At 36.9% G+C, this 20,887-nt stretch overlaps 1 protein-coding gene across 2 annotated transcripts in view; it reads left to right on the forward strand.

Moving 5' to 3' along the window:
* The first annotated feature begins 5,497 nt into the window (after positions 1-5,497).
* The window catches only part of IL3RA (interleukin 3 receptor subunit alpha), a 104,977-nt gene continuing 89,587 nt past the window's right edge, over positions 5,498-20,887 (forward strand). For both annotated transcript variants that reach the window (XM_007501018.2, XM_056807169.1), the window contains exon 1: positions 5,498-5,583. The gene's annotated coding sequence lies outside the window, so the exon portion shown is untranslated. The remainder of the gene's footprint in view (positions 5,584-20,887) is intronic.

The raw sequence follows: 20,887 nt of genomic DNA on the forward strand, positions 1-20,887 counted from the left end.
AAAGTCAATTCAAACTCATCTTGTCCGGGTCTTAAAGTCTTAAAGTATCTTTTCCTCAACTCAACCTCCCCTTTTGCCTCTGGTTCAATCTCCTTCATAACCAAAAATATTCTATGCCCACTCCCTTAAACACTGCAACTGCATCTGTGATCAGCCTCTTAATCATCAGCTTCTCTTACAAATGACAAAAAAAAATAGAAGATAATAGTGGGTCTTGATATAGCAATTTAAGATCTGCAAAGTACTTTTACATACATTAGCTCACTTGACCCTAACAACATCTCTGTAAAGCCGATATTATTATGATCCCCATTTTATAGATGCAGGAACTACTACTGCACCTCAGGGAAATTAATGTAATTCCTCAGTCACACAGTTAATAACTGTATAAGACAGAGCTTGAAGCCAAATATTTTTACTCCAAAGTCATCACTTTATCTGCTATGAAATAGAGTCCTGGGACTTAAATCATGGAGATCTGAGTAAAATCTGGCCTCAGACATTTATTAGCTGTGATCTTGGACAAATCACTTAACTTCCACTTACTCAATTTCTGTATCTGTATAGCACCTACCTCCTAGGGTTTTTGTGAGGATCAAATGACATAAAAAGTAAAGTACTTAGCATAGTGCCTAGCACATAGTAAGCACATAAATGTATTTTTTAATATAATTTATTCCCAGGAATCTCAGCTCCTCCCTTCTCTCTCTGCACCATAAATGTCATCACTTGACAAAAAGATATGCATGTATAGATGGTGTCATTGCTGTTTCTATTTTTCAGTTCATTCTCTGAGGGTGGGCATTCACAAGTCATCCTTCAAATATTAATTCTGTACTTGTACATAATGTATCTAATAAATATAATATAATTTCTTCATTCTACTGATTTTACTCTTCAATACTTCATGCAGGTCTTTCCAGGTTTTGTTTTCTCTGTTTTTTTTTTTAATTAACCTGCTCATGATTCAAGACAGTCTCAGAGACTCATGATGAAAAATGCCATCTGCCCTAGAAGAAAAAACTGATGGAGTCTGAATGCAGACTGAAACATACTATATTTCATTTCCTTTCTTCTTTTTTATTTGAGAACTATTCCACAAAATGACAAATAAGGAAAAGTGTTTTACATGATGATACATGAATCTATATCAGATTACTTACCATCTCAAGGAGGAAAGGGAGGAAAGGGAGGAAGGGAGAAGATTTGGACCTCAAAACATTTTTTAATGAATGTTAGGGGTCATCTAGGTGATTCAGTAGATTGAGAGAGAGAGTAGATTGAGAGCCAGACCTAGAGAGGTCCTGGGTTCAAATATGACCTCAGACACTTTCCTAGCTATGTGACCTTAGGCAAGACACTTAACCCAATTGCCTGGCCCTTACCAATCTTATCTTGGAATCCATTCCAAGACAGAAGGTAATGGATTTTTTAAATGATGTTTTATGCCTAATTTAGAAAAATTTTTTAATTATTGAAATTTTAAAAAATTAACCTGCTTATCATTTCTTATGATGCAATAGTATTCCATCACAATCATATACCAAAATTTGTCCAGCCATTCCCCAACTGATGAACATCCCATCAATTTCCAGTTCTTTGCCACTTCAAAGAAAACTGCTATAAATATTTCTTTTCCTGTCTCCCTGATCTCATTGGAAAATAGACCCAGCAATAGCAATTGAATTGCTGGATCTAGGGGTCCATATATTTTTATAATTCTCTAGGCATAATTCCAAATTTTTCTCCAAAGCAGTTGGATCAGTTCACAATTCCACCAACAGTGTATTAGTGTCCCCTCCACATTCCTTCCAATATTTGTCATTTTGTCCATTTATCAATTTGCAAATCTGATAGGTGTAAAGATGATACTTCAGAATTGTTTTGATTTGTATTTCTCTGCTCAGTAATGATTTAGAGTATTTTCGCATATCTATATATGGCTTAGATTTCTTTATCCAAAAACTGCCTGTTTATATCTTTTGCCCATTTATGAATTAGGGTGGTTCTTACTCTTAGAAACTTGACAAAGTTATCTTTATATTTTAGATGTGAGACCTCTATCTGAGAAACTGTCTATAAAAATTTTTCCCAATTTTCTACTTTCCTTCTAATCTTGGCTAGCATTATATAAATGTGAGCAATTGTTAGCAATACAACCAGCCTTGTCTACCAAGCCAATCCTGCTTTATCATTTAGTCTTCTAGAAATTGTCTCACAGTTGTGCCTGGTCATCTTAGCTCATTCAGTACAAAGTCGAAAATAATTAGAAAGTAAGTTTCCCCTATCTCTCTCCTCAGCATTGGCCTATGAAGAGAAAAATGGAGGGATCTACTCTGTAGGACCTAAATGATGAAGTGAATAGAGCACCCAGACCTTGAGTCAGGAAGACCTGAGTTCAAATGTGACCCTAATACTTATTAGCTGTGTGACCCAGACTTTAGTTGTGTGTCCTTGGGCAAATCATCTAACCTCTGTTTGCCTCAATTTCATCAACTGTAAAATGGGAATAATAATAGTATCTATCTCCCAGGGTTATTGTGAGGATCAAATAAAACATTTGTAAAAGCACTTAGCACACACAATACCTGGGGCATATTAAGCATAATGTAAAGTTTTATTCTTCTCTTTCTTTTCTTTCCCTTTTTCTCCAATTCAAAAAAGAGAATCTGTGGCTACCATTCTCCTTAGTGTGAGGAAAATGAGTCCAATCATTTCCAAATTTGAGAAATGCATTTGGCCCTTTGAAGACAATGAGAAAGAAATGGCTATCGGGTCTAATGGCTTGTTTTTCCTCCTCTTCTTGGCGACAACTAGTGAGATATTGAAGATGAAATGATGAGAGGTATTTCAGGACCCGAAAGAGTTTTAGATCTCAAAAAATAAGGTACCACTCTGTTTACATCTGTGGCCAACACAAATGCCAAACAATGATGGAATGAAGTTGAGCAATAACCAGCAAGGACATGATCAAGATTGGGACTCCTTTTTCGTTTGTACATTTCTTTTTGTCAAAAGAGATAAATTAATCATGTTTGAGTTCCTGATAACTTCTGACCACTTCTCACTTTGATTGTCAAAGTCGGTACCTGAAATATGTCTGTGGTTTACTGCAAACAAAAGATACAATGGTAGGAGGGGGAAAGGATGAAGAAAATGGTTATCACAATGACAACTGCGATCTATTTCTAATTCCCATTACTTTTCCCTTTCCATGTTACTGTTTTTCAGTCATGTCCAGCTCTTAGTGATCCTTTGACCATACCCTCCAAAGTTTTCATGGCAAAGATACTTGGCAAAGAAAGCCAGAGTGGTTTACCATTTCCTTCTACAGTGGATTAAATCAAACAGAAGTTAAATGACTTTCTTGCCCACCATCTCACAGTAAGTGTCTGAAGCCAGATTTGAACTCAGACTTCCTGACTTCAGGCCCAGCACTCTGTAGAGTAAATCATCTAGCTGTCCTTTCCTAACTATTCTTAGTTTTCGCAGTGTCTCTTCTCTCCTGTATCCAACTTCCTCTTGTTGCTTCTATTATTTGCTTCATCTCTTGCTCTAGCTACAAACATAAACTTCTTCCTTTTTTTCAATGTTATCATTGATATGAACCTTGAACCAGATTAAACAGAGATGGAGTAGGTCAGTGCCCATATGATTTGAATTAAGGGTCCCTGAAAGTCTCTTCTGCCCAGAGATATCTCCTTCTATTGTCCCATGGAAAATTAATATTAATCTGTACCCATTTTGGCCCCAAAAACAACCTTTCAATTTTAAAGCAAAAAAAAAAAAAAACAAAAATCTTGAGGTTGAAGCTCTGAATTGTATCTCATTGAGGTCATGGGTGGAGTCCTCCCTCCTTTTGTCTACCATGCTAGGAGAAGTCTTAACAGTAGTGTGTGTGGAAAGCCATGTGGTTACTTCTAGCATCCCAAAGGCCAACCTCTTGTCCAGACTGAGGTCTGAGTCTGCCAATAAGAGAGGCTTGGGAAAGGTACATTACAAAGAGCTTAAATTAGTGGAGGGAACAGGAAGTCATTCTCTTCCCTTGGAATAGTGGACTAGATAGTGGACTAGCTCAAGGTCTAGCTTGGGACTGGCTCAGCCAGGTTGGGGAGGCAGCAAAAAAGAGCTAACCAACCACATATAGCTCATGCTGCTTCTTTTCTTTCTCTGAACTGCTTTTTGCTATTTAATAAATAATTATAATGTGGATCGATTGAAGGGATATGGCTGGGGATGTAGACTAAATGAACATCCTAGTGCAAACAACAACATGGAAATAGGTTCTGATCAAGGACACAAGTAATACCCAATGAAATTGCATGGGGGCTGTGGGAAGGGTGGAGGGAGGGGAGGGAGGGAAATAATGTGATTATTGTAAACAAGTAATAATGTTCTAAATTGACTAAATAAACTAATTCAAATGGGAAAAAACAAAAAGTATAAAGATGAATGGAAATTTCACCAATAGAGATTCTTTCTTTGGACACTTCGGAGACCTGGTAAAATGAAATACTCTTGGAGGAAATTTACACATAGATTCAATACACTATAGTATGTCCCCTTTCCTATGTAAAAACTGAGATGGAGAAGTAGGAGAAAAGTCTGAAGGACAAGGCAATGGTCATCAAAATTATCATCATCATCATCATCATCATTTTCAACAAACATTTACTCAGGCACCTTAAGAACAAGATAATATGTTAGGTGCCAATGGGGGAGGCAGGGTACAAAGGCGAATCAAAAACCATCTTTGCTCTCAAGGAACTTGTACTATAGTTGTAAAATAAGGCACATAAATGAAAATAGCTACAATTTAAGAAGGTAGATCTCCATCTTTCATAAGGTAATGTAAGGGGATGATAGCATCAAAAAATATCACAAAGGACAACTTTAAATTATGTTCTCTAAGAAAAAGGGGAGAAAAATCTCCATGAGGGGGTATGCCATAAGTGTGTTGTCAGTTACCACCCTATAAGCAATTAACAACACAGGTATATAGGATAAATTATGGGGGGAAAGGTGGGATATTTTTTAAGAGATAGAAGAGATTAAAGAGGCTTTTGTTAGAAGTAGAATACCAAAGGGTTTTTTTTTTTCTTATTTCACAATTTTTCTCAGGGTAAGACCTACCTGTTATAATCTTTACCCACTTTACCTTCAATCTCTTTTCCTCCTCTTCATCACCTTACTTCCTCACACCTCTCACTTTTGTTCTCTTATTTTCTGTTCTTCCTCTTCTGATCTGTTTTATCCCCTTTGTGGCCAAAATTATTCTAGGAGTAATTAAGAGGAACTGGATTCAAGCCCAGTTTTTCTGGTTCCAGATAAATTGCTCTTTCAACTTGCTCCTTTCCTTTTGTGGATGTGGAATTTAAAAACAAGTCTAAAGTCTTGATGAAGAAAATGCATCAAAATGGGTGGTATCATTAAGGGAAAAAAAAAACAGGAAGCTTCAGAGTATATTAGGAGAGACGAAATTCTGAAGAGGGAGTGACCCACTTCAGCCTGTGCCTAGAAAACAGAAAGCTTAAACAACAGCATTTTGACCTGACAGAAATGAAGAAGTTCCTAATATAAGGAGTAAGTTCTTTGTCTTGCAATTTAAATTTCATATTCTCTATTTTGAAACTCAATTGTAGCTAATTCTGGTATAGCTTTTTCTCATAGATCACAGGCAAGTAGAGGTTTTGCTGGATCATTGGTGGGAAGTATGTTAGCAGAGTTTAAGAGAGCTACTGAAAGAATACAGGAGGGGGGACAACCGGGTGGCTCAGTGAATTGAGAGTCAGACTCAGAGGTGGGAGGTCCTGGGTTCAAAATCTGGCCTCAGACACATCCCAGCTGTGTGACTCTGGGCAAGTCACTTAACTCCCATTGCCTAGCCCTTACCACTCTTCTGCCTTAGAGCCAATACACATTATTGACTCCAAGATGGAAGGTAAGGGTTTAAAAAATAAAAATGAAAAAAAAAATAATAAAGAGGACTAGGAAAGGCTTCTTGCATAGGGTGAGATTATAGCTGAGACTTCAAAGAAGTCCAAAGGAAGAGAAATGTCAGGGAACAATCAGTGAAATTGCCCAGAGTTGGAAGATGGATGAGCAACAGCAAGGAGTCATGTATTTGATTGCAGAGTATTTGGAGAAGAAGGTGTAAGGCTAGAAAGGTAGAAAAGGACCAAGTTAATCAATCAATATTAAGTACTTACTGTGTGCTAGGCACTGTGCTAATAAGCACTGAAAACAAAGTCTATAGATTAAACTCATAAGTGAATTAGTCATTGTAACTTAACATCAGTCCCTATTCCTCTGATTCAGGTTCTCAATTCCCACAAAAGTCTGCAAATTACTGTAAGTATTGTCAATATGAAGCCTGCTTTAGCATTTCAGTCAAGAGTTGCATGGAGGTGAGAGGCAGTATGTGGAGCATAGGTATACTACTAGAAGAACGGTTTACAGTTTAGTCCCTTTGCTGGCAATTCCGGAATGTAAAGCAGAATCCTAGAAAATTCATATTCCTTTGTTTCCTGAAGAACCCAAAATCCTGGCCTGTCCCAACCCTTTACATACCTAAAAGAAAGCAGAGAAGCCAGTTACCTGTATGATGTGATTCAAAAGTCATCAGAAAACCCACCCCCCCGTTTCCCCAAAGAACATCTCTCTCATCTACTTTCTAACATCTGAAACTCCAGTAGAGATTGATTCCTTTAAAGCAGACTAAAGCAATTCAACTTAACAAATATTTAACACCCAAGAAAAATAATGTAATAGTCTTTACCTTGAGCTTATATTATACTGGGTGAATATTATATTTGCAAAAATAAGAATAATGCCTGAGGTAGAATGAAAAACACAAGAGAGAATTTATACTATATCAAGTATGTGAGTGATACGCATAAGATACTTACTATAAGAGTTTAGAAAAGAGAAAGATTGTTTCTGTCCAGGGAAATAAGGGAAGGCTTCCTGGAGTAAGTAGCATATGAACTAGTCTTAGTACAGGTTGAATTCAGTCTGGTGGATTGACAAGGGAAGAAGTGATCAAAGTATTCTAGGAATTCTTGAGAAGGGAGTGAGCACTAATAGTTGGAGACAATAAAGGAAGGTTTCAAGAAAGAAGTAGTATGGGAACTGAGTCTTGAGGGAAGATAAGGATTCTAAAAAGCAGAGATGGGCATGTATTTCAGTCATGGAGGTCGACTGGTATAGGTACATAGGACGGGATATAGCATGCCAAGTGGGGAGAGCAACTAGAAGCCCAATTTCATTGGAATGTTTAATACATGAAGGGAATGGTGTGAAATAAATCTGGAAATTTAGGTTGGAGCCATATGGGAACATGTCAAGTGCCATGACAGAGTATTTGTGTTTTATCCTTTATACAACAGGGAGACTCTAAAGAATTTGGAGCAGGAAGGTGACATAATTAGGCTTGTGTCTTGGGAAGATTATTTTGTAATCCAGAGGAAGGATAGATAAATGTAAATAATATATTGAGAAGATTGACAATGAAAGTCTTATCCATCATTTACATATTATGAATGATTTCTCTGAGTTATTTTTTTTTCCTGACAGAAGGTCTCAAGATGAAAAGGATAATGAAGGAGCTTAATGGCCCTGAATAAGTTGTCCAAGATGGAAAGACATAGAAATTGAGTGAAGGTATCATTTGAAAGAGGTTGCTGGATGGTACCAAACTTTATTCTCATTTGATTAGCTTTGTGAACAGTTAACTCCCAAGTTAAAAATAGAATTCAATTCATGAAATTTTTGAGACATTTCCCTACCTAAAAGTCTTACCATTGGCAAGAAGTGATTTGGGTCATTCTATCAATGTTGCTGAAATTGTTATTCCTCTATAATCTCTCAAATCATATTTGTCCTTATGCAAACCATGAATAGCTGCAGGAAAGGGCCTGCCTTTGCCGCTAGATAAATCAATACAATGAACAATCAAATCTATTTGGTAATTTGTTGGATGTCCCTTTAAAAAAAAAACAGATGTAGCAGTTACAGATGTTTGGCCATGAAGAGAAATTTGTTGGGACTTTTTCAATGTGGAAGAGCAAAGATAAATAAATAACTCAAGTGGAAGAGCAGAAGGAACATAGTGAGGAACAGAAAGCAGGAGAAAAGGAAACAAAACTAAAGGGTATAGAAAGGAAAAGGGGAGTGGCAAAAGGAAGTAAGATGGAATGAAAAAGAAATGTTCAAAGTCAGATCTAAGTGAAAAAATAAGAAAAGCACAAGTTAATAATGATAATAGCTCTCATTTATACAGTACTTCAGATTCTCAAGGTTGTTTCTTCAGAACAATCCAAAGAAGTAAATAGTATGTATGAATATAGGGAGGGTTTTTTTTTCCTCTCTGATAAAATTAGTGCTCCAAAACAGGAATGGGGTAAAAAGGAGTTGTAACTCCTGACAGAGAGAGAGAGAGATAGAGAGAGAGAGAGAGAGAGAGAGAGAGAGAGAGAGAGAGAGAGAGAGAGAGAGAGAGAGAGATCCACCTTCACTTCACTTTTGTTTCAATTCAATTGCCAAGACAGAGAAGACCTTGAGAACGATGTGGTCTTTGGACCCCAGCTTTCCTATGAGGTCCTTGTAGTAAACTCTCCTGGAACTAGACATATGTTCCCCATAAGAGTTTGAACAGGAATCACAAGGTTTCCCTAACCCCAAATCAAATAATTACCTGTGACAATGGATTACATTTCCACACCAGATATGGGTGTTAAAAGAATCAAACAGACTACAGACCCTGTGCCTAATTTTTGTTAAGCAGACCTGGAAGTGATAGCACAGAATATGGTAGGGACAATGCCCAGCAGTGACTTTGAAATCAACAAAGCAATGTATCCACTGCAGAACAGAGATGTAAACCATAAAAAAGAAGGGCAAGGAACAGAATGATGTTATTATCAGAGGACATCAGTACTCCTGCAATGTTGGAGGCATGAGCTGCCTCAACAAAGAGATTCCTTGACGATGGATGTTTAAGGTTTCCAAAATACTTTCCTTACAACAATCCTCATAGGAAAAGATGCTGAAATTAACATCTGATCTGAGTTTAATATCTCATATATATGTGCTCTCTACCCATGATCAAATGGGTAGGAGGTCAAATGCCTCCTTTGTGCTTCTTCATATACATTCCCTTGAGGTAGTCCCAATAGGGGAGGATAATAAAATTGAAGTAGATAAAGCAGATCAATCCTTTTCCTGCGTTTTTAAGAAACTGACCCAGCTTCCCTCCCACCAGGAGGTCAAGCTGCTTATGCAGGTGGCAGACTAGACTCTACTTAGCTTGGGGGTGAGAATTAGGAAGAGCAAGAAATGAAGGAATTTCAGGATGGAATGCAAGATAACACTTAGCAAACTAGGGATAAGTGAATTAAGGTACTTGTAAAAGTTAACAACCCCTGGATAATCTAAGTATTGTCTCTGACTACACATACCTGTGTTTGTGATAAGGTTTGTTGATTCTCAAATAAGAACCTATTGTGAAGGGAAGTAACTTTGTATCTTGTAACCTATATAAGCTATCCTATAATTCAGTCTGATACAGCTTCCACTAGGGAAGGCTGTCCCAGATGGTAGATTCTTTATTTGTTTTTATAAATCACGGTTCCAATAATTGAAATTTTGGGTGTCTGGACTCATTCTATGAAGTGACCCACTTCACCCTGACCACAATTGTTTCCTACATATGCACTTTTCATGTGTGGTCTCTGCTCAAGTGTGTTTCCTGAGTATGTGTTCCCTATGTTGTATTCCAATAACCTGTTAGAGAGCATATCCCATATCAAAGCAGGAGGAATCTTTCCTTGTCTCTGTATTTACTCTGTTGTTTCATTAAATGTCTTTTGTTTGAATAAATATGTCCTCTGGCAGATGGGTAAAGATAAACTCACAAGTGGGGGCTTGTGAATATAATTTTGGGAACTGTTGACCCACAGAATGACTTAGCTCTAGGCTGGCTTTTGTAGGAGTTTAACTGAAGGAAATGACCCAGAAGCAGTAAGTAGAATTATTACCAGTTCCCCCTTTTAACAAAGGTTAGGTAATTTGCTCCAGGTTGTAGAGGTAAGCAGTGGTATTACTAAAATTTGAAATTAAATTTGCATATGACTTCAAATACACTATCTTTTCTTATTTCACAGGATAATGTAAGAGATGTACTTTGTATGATTTAACATGCTGTAAAAGCATGAGTTGTTATTTCCACTATATCACGTGATTTTCTATAACAAATATATATTATACAAGATATCTCTGACAAACTAAATTCAGTATAATTATGTTGTGTTTTACTGGAGCCACCATTTGAGGTTCCAACAAAAACTTTTATTTGTGTTTTTTTGTTGTCCAGATTTGTGAGTTAATCAGTATGAGGAACTTACAGTATAAGAACTTTTTTCACTGATACAGATCAGCAACTCACCTGTAACTTATGGTTTTAGAAAGTTGTCTGTGGTACTGAGGAGTTATGACTTGTTCATGGCAATATAGCCAAAAGATATCAGGGACAAAATTTGAATCCCATCCTTCTTGACTCCAAGACCTTCTAGCCTCTGTCATGTTGCCTTTCCATTTATAATTAGAACCAGAGAAATATTTTTATCACAATTTTAATATGTTCATTTGTTTTTTAAACATTATTTTATTTGGTCATTTTCAAACATTATTAATTAGAAATAAAGATCATTTTCTTTTCCTCCCCCCCTCCCACCACCCCTCCCTCTAATATGTTCATTTGTAAATAAGAGCTCCATAATTGATGAAGAAACAAATAGAATCTCTCTCCCCACTGCCTCTGGATAAAAGGGATAATGAGGTTTTTTTTCTTTTGACTCTTTATAATTAAGTTCTAGATGCATTTTATTCCCTCACTGAACAAAAAACAATTTTCACATTGGTCATGTTAAAATAATTCATTCCATATCTTTAGTCCATCATATCTTTCTTTCTTTATCAATTCTAAAGCAGAAGAAGAGTTGTAAAGGATAAGCAATTGGGGTTAAGTCATCTGCTCAGAGTCATACAGCTAAAAAATGTCTGAGGCTAGATTTGAACCCAGGTCCTCCCAACCCCAAGCCTGCCCCACTATCAACTGAGCCATCTAGCCACCCCTCCACTGTTTCTTTTTTCTTTTTATTTAAATTTTTTCTTTTTTTCCAGATTGAATGTTGATTCAATTTTTAATATTTATTTTCTGACATGTTACAATTCATGTTCTCACCCTTTCTCCCACCCCTCCTCTCTTCCCAAGAAAGCAAGTAATATGACATAGGAAATGTATATGTTTCATTATTTCTTACAATAGTATTTCATTACATTCATATACTATAATTTGTTCAATCTTTCTTCAGCTGATGGGCATTACCTTAATCTCCATTTCTTTGATACAAAGAGAAGAACTACAAATATTTTTGTACCTATAGGATCTTTTCCTCTTTCTTTGATCTCTTTAGAATAGTGAACTTGTAATGGGATCACTGGGACAAAGGGTATGCAGAGTTAATAACTCTGGGAGGAATAGTTCCGAATTTCTTAGAAAAGACTCACCCAGTTTTGCCTTTATAGTAAAACTTGCCTCCCAGAAGCTAAGTGCAAGAGCCTGCAAATCATTCCTATGCTTCTGAGAAATAGGTCCAGTAAATTAGTCTTCTGATTCCTCAGGGTGCCAAAAATAGAGGGTAGATTCCAGAAAACCTAACTTTCTGGTTTAGAATGTCCAGCTTAAGTGACAGTATATATGGAGATGTGGAATTAGTTCCTGTCTGTGTTTGAATGAATCCTGGTTCTCTCACTGTCAAGCTATGTGACATTCAATTTATTCACCCTCTCTGAACTAGTTTATTTATAATGTATAATTTAGAAGAACTGAAGGTTGCTTCCAGTTTTGAAATGCCATAAAAAGTTTGGGTAAGTTTTCTTTTTAAAAACAAACAAATTCTGGAATAGACTGGGGGAAAGCGACCTCAGCAAGACAGTATACGATAAACCCAAAGATCCCAGCTTTTGGGACAAAAATCCACTATTCGATAAAAACTGCTGGGAAAATTGGAAGACAGTGTGGGAGAGACTAGGAATAGATCAACACCTCACACCCTACACCAAGATAAATTCAAAATGGGTGAGTGACTTAAACATAAAGAAGGAAACCATAAGTAAATTGGGTAAACACAGAATAGTATACATGTCAGACCTTTGGGAGGGGAAAGGCTTTAAAACCAAGCAAGATATAGAAAGAATCACAAAATGTAAAATAAATAATTTTGACTACATCAAACTAAAAAGCTTTTGTACAAACAAAACCAATATAACTAAAATCAGAAGGGAAACAACAAATTGGGAAAAAATCTTCATAGAAACCTCTGACAAAGGTTTAATTACTCATATTTATAATGAGCTAAATCAATTGTACAAAAAATCAAGCCATTCTCCAATTGATAAATGGGCAAGGGAAATGGATAGGCAGTTCTCAGATAAAGAAATCAAAACTATTAACAAGCACATGAAGAAGTGTTCTACATCTCTTATAATCAGAGAGATGCAAATCAAAACAACTCTGAGGTATCACCTCACACCTAGCAGATTGGCTAACATAACAGCAAAGGAAAGTAATGAATGCTGGAGGGGATGTGGCAAAGCAGGGACATTAATTCATTGCTGGTGGAGCTGTGAACTGATCCAACCATTCTGGAGGGCAATTTGGAACTATGCCCAAAGGGCGACAAAAGAATATCTACCCTTTGACCCAGCCATAGCACTGCTGGGTCTGTACCCCAAAGAGATAATGGACACAAAGACTTGTACAAAAATATTCATAGCTGCGCTCTTTGTGGTGGCCCAAAACTGGAAAACGAGGGGATGCCCATCAATTGGGGAATGGCTGAACAAACTGTGGTATATGTTGGTGATGGAATACTATTGTGCTAAAAGGAATAATAAAGTGGAGAAGTTCCATGGAGACTGGAACAACCTCCAGGAAGTGATGCAGAGCGAGAGGAGCAGAACCAGGAGAACATTGTACACAGAGACTAATACACTGTGGTATAATCGAACGTAATGGACTTCTCCATTAGTGGCGGTGTAATGTCCCTGAACAACTTGCAGGGATCCAGGAGAAAAAAACACCATTCATAAGCAAAGGATAAACTATGGGAGTGGAAACACCGAGAAAAAGCAACTGCCTGAATACAGAGGTTGAGGGGACATGACAGAGGATAGATTCTAAATGAACACTCTAATGCAAATACTATCAACAAAGCAATGGGTTCAAATCAAGAAAACATGTAATGCGCAGTGGACTTACACGTCGGCTATGGGGGGTGGGGGGGAGGAAAAGAAAATGATCTATGTCTTTAACGAATAATGCTTGGAAATGATCAAATAAAATATATTTAAAAAAAAACAAACAAACAAACAAATTCTGGGCACCTAGGTACCACAATGGATAGATCACCAGCTCTAAAGTCAGGAGGACCTGGGTTCAAATTTGACCTCAGATGCTTCCTAGATCTATGACCCTGGGCAAATCACTTAATCCCAATTGTCCAACCTTTGCCAATCTTCTGTATTAGAATTGATACTAAATCAGAGGGTAAGGGTTAAAAAAAAAATCTTCCCTTTTATTGGTTAGAGAAAAAACTACAGGAAGTTATGAAATACTTTTGAGTTCACAACATTTAAGCATTTCAAATTTGTAAAAATGATGGAGAAGGAAGAAGGGAAACATTATCAGGAAGAATACCTAAACATCCCAGACCCAGTACCAGAGATTTGGTATCCATTGTTCTACTCCTTCCCTTTGTTTCCATCCTCACCCCAGCAACCAGTTCTTCAATTCCTAAATTAGTTTAAAAATAATGGGGGGGGGGGGTGGAGAGGGAGCAGCTGGATAGCTCAGTGAATTGAAAGTCAGTCCTAGAGACAGCAGGTCCTAGGTTCAAATGTGACCTCAGACACTTCCCAACTGTGTGACCCTGAGCAAGTCACTTGACCCCCATTGCCTAGCCCTTACCACTCTTCTGCCTTGGAGCCAATACACAGTATTGACTCCAAGATGGAAGGTAAGGGTTTAAAAATTAATTAATTGACTGATTGATTGATTGACTGATAAATAAATAAATGGATAAATGAGTGAATAAATAAATAAATAAAATAAAAAATTATTAAAAATGGAGGGGAGTGGGGCAGGATAGCTAGGTGGCTTAATGGATAAAGAGTTCAAGGCCTAAAGTCAAGAGGATCTGGGTTTGAACATTATCTCTGACATTTCCTAGCTGTGTGACCCTAAGCAAGTCACTTAATCCCAATTGCATAGCCTTAACCACTCTTCTGCCTTAGAACTGACACTTGTAATTATTTTAAGATAGAAGAAATTAAGGGATTTTAATTCCTTAACTTCCATATTAAATATATATATATGTTAAATCCTTAACATATATATGTATATGTTAAGTGCTTAGCTTCTGTCTTAAAATCAATACAAGTATCAGAAGATGGAGCTTCCCAATGACTCTACTCTTTCAAAGTTTTTTAAATTTAATTTTATATTACAATTAAATTCACATTACTGTTCAAATTTATATTAAAAATTTTATTTAAAAATATAATGGGAAAAATGCGAAGGAAGGAGGACTTACAGTCCCAGATCTCAAACTATACTATAAAGCAGTGGTCATCAAAACAATTTAGTACTGGCTAAGGCAGAGAAAGGAGGATCAGTGGAATAGACTTGGGGTAAATGACCTCAGCAAGACAGTCTATGATAAACTCAACGATCCCAGCTTTTGGGACCAAAATCCACTATTCGATAAAAACTGCTGGGAAAATTGGAAGACAGTATAAGAGAAATTAGGTTTGGATCAACATCTCAAACCCTACACCAAGATAAACTCAGAATGGGTGAATGACCTGACTATAAAGAAGGAAACTATAAGCAAATTAGGTGAACATAGAATAGTTTAAAAGTTTTTGTACAAACAAAATGAATGCATCCAAAATTAGAAGGGAAGCAACAAATCGGGAAACAATCTTCATAACAGAAACCTCTGACAAAGGTCTAATTACACAAATTTATAAGGAACTAAACCAATTGTACAAAAAATCAAGCCATTCTCCAATTGCTAACAGGGCAAGGGACATGAATAGGAAATTTTCAGTTAAAGAAATCAAAACTATTAATAAGCACATGAAAAAGTGTTTTAAATCTCTTATAATCAGAGAAATGTAAATCAAAACAACTCTAAGGTATCATCTCACACCTAGCAGATTGGCTAACATGACAGCAAAGGGAAGCAATGAATGCTGGAGGGGATGTGGCAAAGCTGGGATGTTAATGCATTGCTGGTGGAGTTGTGAATTGATCCAACCATTCTGGAGGGCAATTTGGCCCAAAGGGCACTAAAATACTGTCTGCCTTTTGATCCAGCCATAGCACTGCTGGGTTTGAAACCCAAGGAGATGATAAGGGAAAAAACATGTACAAAAATATTCATAGCTGCTCTTTGTGATGCCAAAAAATTGGAAAATGAGGGGATATCCTTCCATTGAAGAATGGCTGAACAAATTGTGGTATATGTTGGTGATGTAATACTATTGTGCTCAAAGGAATAATAAAGTGGAAGAATTCCATGGAGACTGGAACAATCTCCAGGAATTGATGCAGAGTGAAAGGAGCAGAACTAGGAGAACATTGTACACAGAGACTGATAAACTGTGGTACAATCGAATGTAATGGACTTCACCATTAGTGGCAATGCAGTGATCCTGAACAACCTGGAGGAATCTATGAGAAAAATCACTATCAACATTCAGAGGAAAAACTGTGGAAGTAGAAACACAGAAAAAAACTGCTTGAATACATGGGTCAAGGGGATATGACTGGGAAGGTAGACTCTAAATGAACATCGTAATGCAACACCAACAACATAGAAATAGGTTCTGATCAAGGACACATGTAATACCCAATGAAATTGCGTCTCGGCTGGGGGAAGGGTAGGTGGAGGGGAGGGAGGGAAATAATGTGATTATTGTAACTAAGGAATAATGTTCTAAATTAACTAAATAGATTAATTCAGAAAGATAATATATATACATGTATATATATATTTTTTTTCATACATATATATATATATATATATATATATATAGGGCAGAAATGTAAGGGGTTAATATAAAAGGTTGGACTAGATTATTTAAGAGTAGGATCACCAGGAATTTAATCAATTCCAAAATTATTTTTTCAGCAATTTATTTATAAAATATAAAAAGAGTGAAAGTAAGAAAATCAGGGAGAGGTAAGATATCTAGCCTACACATTAAATATTTTGCTCCAATCCCTGACTCAGCCCTGGCAGAGCTAATTAGTCCTTAGCCAGAGGGGTCTCAACCTTGAGCTGAAGACCTGGGGATGCCCAAAGCCTCTCTCAAGAGGGTAGGCCTCTCCCTAAGGAGAAGGCTAATCCCTTCAGAAAATCCAGGAAAGGAGTCAGCCTTTTTCACTCACATCATGTGGTAGTTCTAATAGAAATAGTCCTGAGTCAGAGTTCCTCCAAGGTCAAGTTGAAGGCAAAGAACCTCCTCATAGGAAGTTCTTGGCATTTTTAAAGACCATTCCTTTTCCTCACTTCCTGTGACTTCTTTCCATTTTATGTGTACCAATTACAGCTAAAGCTTTGTTTAGGACTGCCCAGGGGGCAGTCAGTTGACTCTGATTCATCACCCACCATTTCACACATGGGTCACAAACCTTCCCTACTCAAGTGTAAGTGGGGTGTATATACATGGGGTGATTAACTATAAAAATGGGCAGGGAAGAATTAATCCCATCTTCACAAAACTTTTAAAAGAGCATTTCCATCTGAGGGACAAGCCTCCCTCTAAACCAAGGTCGCCCGGCAGGGGTCCGATAAGGACCATTTATGGTTGAATGACTGTCCTTGGGTTCAGCTCCCTTTATGTACCCCTGAAATGACAATCCTCTTATCTGACTGCAGGTTATTTAAATCAAGATGAATTTAATAACAAGTTTGGATTAGGATGATATGAGGGAAGAGGGAATCAGGATTTCCCTAGATTAGTCTCTTTCAGCTTTAAAGCTGAGGCCAGACCTTGCAGGCTGGTGGAGGGTTTCTTTTATTTCTGTCTATGCTAATCTATGCTAGTTTTCTTAAGTTCAAAATCTTTAGCAGTAAAGATTAGCAGTAAAGAAAGACTAAAGCAGCAAGAGGAATAAAAGGTTCTGACCTTAAAAGCTGGTTGGGCCTGTCTCTTAAGGCTAGTGCCCCTAAAGATTGGCCTTAAGTTCAAGCTGCTCCCCTTAAATCTTTTTGTTCAATGACACTATCACAGGAATACAGGTAGAGCACACAGTTCAAAAAATCAGGAATAGAGGTACTTTAATCCAGGGAAAGAGAGCTCCTTCCAATCCAAGGAAAGAATGTCTTTAAGAGCAACTGTCACTCTCCGACACCCCCTGCCCCCACCAACTGTCACTGCTCTCCATCAATTTCACTCTAACCTTCCAACTGCTGTTTGCTCCAACTCAGTGGCAGAAAGTCCAGAGCTTGATTTGGTTTTCCTTTCCACAGAATGTAATGGATTTCTCTACTAGCAGCAATACAACAATCCAGGATAATTCTGAGGGACCTATTAAAAAGAATACTATTCACATCCAGAGAAAGATGTGTAGAAACACAGAAGAAAAACAACTGCTTGATCACATGGGTCAATGCAGATATAATTGGGGATGTAGACTCTAAGCTATCACCCTAGTGCAAATATTAATAATATAGAAATAGATCTTGATCAATGACACATGTAAAATCCAGTGGAACTGCTCATTGGCTATAGGAGGGGGTGGGAGAAGGGGAGAGAAAGAACATGAATCATGGAACCATAGAAAAATATTCTAAATTAATCAATTAAATAAAAATTTTCAAATAAAAAATAATTAATTAATTAACTCAGAATAAAAATAAAAGAGGGGAAGAAGGAAAACCCTTGTAACAAATAAACTTACTTAACAAAACTAATCAGATTGTGACCACATTCAAAAAAGCATGTCTCTGTATCTTGTGTTCATCATTTCTTTGTCAGGAGGTAGGTAACATGGGGGGTCCCTTGGAGACAAGACTGGTCATGGCTTTAATCAGAATTCTTAAGTCTTTCAAAATTGTTTGTCTTTACAATGGTGTTACCTTTGCAAAAATAGTTCTCTCAGTTCTTTTCACTACACTCTTCTTCAATTCAGAACTCTTTCATTATGGAGCAATAATAACAAATAATATGGTGAAATATGTTGCCTTATATAATACATTGCAATTTATTCACCCTTTTCCTAATTGTCTAAGAAGTAATCTGAGACAATTCCTTGGATTCAAGGTTCTCTTCCCCTCATTCCTCTTTAATCCCCTCTTAGGCACTGTTTCTCACTTAACATTTTTTTTAAAATGCTTTATGGACATCTTTTGTTTTTACATGACAGCTTTTCTTGTAGTCAAGGAAAACTATTATGTAATCAGATACTGTAACCACATACAACAAAGTATTTAATATTATGTTCTAGTACCCTCCCCACCCACCTCTCTGTCACAAGTTATTGCTTCCCTAAAATGTCTCAGTTGAAGACAAAACAGGGGAAATCAGAATAAGAACTGTGGGAGAGAGGGGTAGAGAATAGGGAGGCAAAGGAAGAGATTTCAAAACCAGAGTTCTCACTCCCCCTCCCCAGCCAAGGGTCACAGATCAATAACTACCATTGTTGTTCTCCCCTAGAACTGGGTGCTCTGGCCAAAGGAGTACACTGTTTATCAGCAGAAGATGAAAAGTCTCCAATATGAAAAAATAATTAATACTTCTGTTACTGGAAATAAAACTGGTTCTAGCAAAATTTTAAGAATGACTCCATGACTATCAAGGTGTCTACCCTACATCAAGGGACCTATCACTACTCAGAATATTTGTTATTTTTCAATCATTTCAGTCAAGTCCTAACATTATTATGTCAACATTTTGAGTATTGTAGTTTGCTGGGTAAACAAGATGCATAACAATATGAATCTATGTTACTTTATATCCTGTTTGAACAGATGTTTCTTGTTGTTCAGTCATCTCAGTCATGAAGAATTGGACATGACTAAAATGATTATCATGTCTAACTCTTTATGACCCCATTTGGAGTTTTCTTGGCAAAGATACTGTAGTGGTTTGCCATTTCCTTCTACAGCTTGTTTTATAGATGAGAAAACTGGGGCAAGTAGGGCTAAGTGATTTGCACAGGATCCAAAGAGCTAGTGAGTGTCTGAGGTCAAATTTGAACTCAGGTCCTCCTGGCTCTAGGGACAGCTCCACTGCACCACCTAGCTGCCCATATAAGTTTTGTTACTGTTCATTTGTGTCTGACTCCTTGTGACACTGCTGACCATAGCATACCAATACTGTACGTGAAGTGTTCTTGGCAAAGGTACTAAAGTCATTTGCCATTTCCTTTCCCAGTGGATTAAGGCAAAGTGATGTTTCTTAACTATAGTTAATTGCCCATCCTATATGTCATCTGGGTCAGCTAGATGGTACAATGGACAGAGTGCCAAATCTTGAGTCAGAAAGACACATCTTCCTAGGTTCAAATTTGGCTTCACTTACTAAGATGGTGACCTGGGCAAGTCACTTAACCTCAATGGCCTCATCTATAAAATGAGATGAAGAAGGAAATGGCATACCACTCCAGAAAACCCCAAATGAAATAAAAAAGAATCAGATACATCTAAAAAAAAATTTGTCATCTCTATTCTTATTTTAAACGTCTATAACATATATCTCTTTTTTTTTTTAGTATGACAGTATTATTCATTCATTCAACAAACATGTTGAAGTATTGATTCAAAGGCAGAAGAGCTAGCCAATTAAGGTTAAGTGATTCGTCTAGAGTCACACAGGTCAGAAGTGTCTGATGTCAGATTTGAACCCAGGAGGTCCTCTCTCTAGACATGGCTCTCAATCAACTGAGCTATCTATCTACCCCTTCACCTATGTCTTTTTTAAAGCAGATGTTTTTAACTATATGTTTGTTTTTCTGTATTTCCCTATGTTTCTATATGATTTTAGCATGGCTAATCAAAATTGACTAAGCCTTTTTTTTTATTTTGTTGCTTTTTTTTCTATTTAAAAAGGACCTATTATAATAAATCTAGTTTAAATTGTAGTTGGGAAAAATTTTGTGCATCTCCCTTGCACTGTAGTTGAAAAAGTAGGTTCATTAGTAAGTTAAAAAAAAAGAAAAATGTGTGCCATCACAGCTGTTGGTACAAATAACTCGGTTGAATTTATGTTATAATTCTCAAGGAGGCAAGGTGGAACTTGCACAGGCAAGAAAGGAACCAAAGGATGGAGTGTTAGGCTCTAAGATGAAGGATATGAGTTAGCTGATATAAGAAACCCAATTTATATAATTACATATATAATTAGACAAAATTTCATTTGTATAATTGTGATCCTCACTCTACTGTTGGCAACAAGATTCATGAAACTATCTTGGGATAGTGGGGAATACCCTTTGTTTTTACTCTCCAACTGATTAATCACATCCCTGAGGGCTCATGCCATGAGTCACAAGGAAAGCAGGCTCCCTATTTTGAAGATTTTGAAGAACCTTAGAAGTTCAGAGTATAGAAGGATCACTATAAAGGTGAGCAAATCCAAAAAAAGTACCATGAAGGTAGAATGTGAAGTAGGTTTTTAAGAATAAAGAAGGATTTTGATATATGGAGAATAAAGGGGGAAACACTGTATGCCAGGATTCTCTAATAATAATAATGATAGCATTTATATGGCTCTTGAAGGTTCACAAAGTTCTTCATAAATATTATCTCATTTT

Source organism: Monodelphis domestica, chromosome 8 (assembly GCF_027887165.1).
Source record: "Monodelphis domestica isolate mMonDom1 chromosome 8, mMonDom1.pri, whole genome shotgun sequence".
Lineage (NCBI taxonomy): Eukaryota > Metazoa > Chordata > Mammalia > Didelphimorphia > Didelphidae > Monodelphis > Monodelphis domestica.